Source organism: Neophocaena asiaeorientalis, unplaced genomic scaffold, assembly GCF_003031525.2.
Source record: "Neophocaena asiaeorientalis asiaeorientalis breed wild unplaced genomic scaffold, Neophocaena_asiaeorientalis_V1.1 scaffold696, whole genome shotgun sequence".
NCBI classification, from domain to species: Eukaryota; Metazoa; Chordata; class Mammalia; order Artiodactyla; family Phocoenidae; genus Neophocaena; species Neophocaena asiaeorientalis.
Genome location: NW_020175081.1, coordinates 495,700 through 496,013, shown reverse-complemented (window position 1 = coordinate 496,013; position 314 = coordinate 495,700).

The following is a 314-nucleotide window of genomic DNA, read 5'->3' as shown; positions in this document are numbered from 1 at the left end:
TAGAGATATACCATGTTCTTGGATTGGAAGAATCAACACTGAAAATGACTCTACTACCCAAAGCAATCTACAGATTCAATGCAATCCCTTTCAAACTATCACTGGCATTTTTCACAGACCTACAACAAAAAATGTCACAATTTGTATGGAAGCACAAAAGATCCTGGATAGCCAAAGCAATATTGACAATGAAAAGCAGAGCTGGAGGAATCATGCTCCCTGACTTCAGACTAGACCACAAAGCTACAGTAATCAAGACAGTATGGTACTGGCACAAAAACAGAAAGAGAGATCAATGGAACAGGATAGAAAGC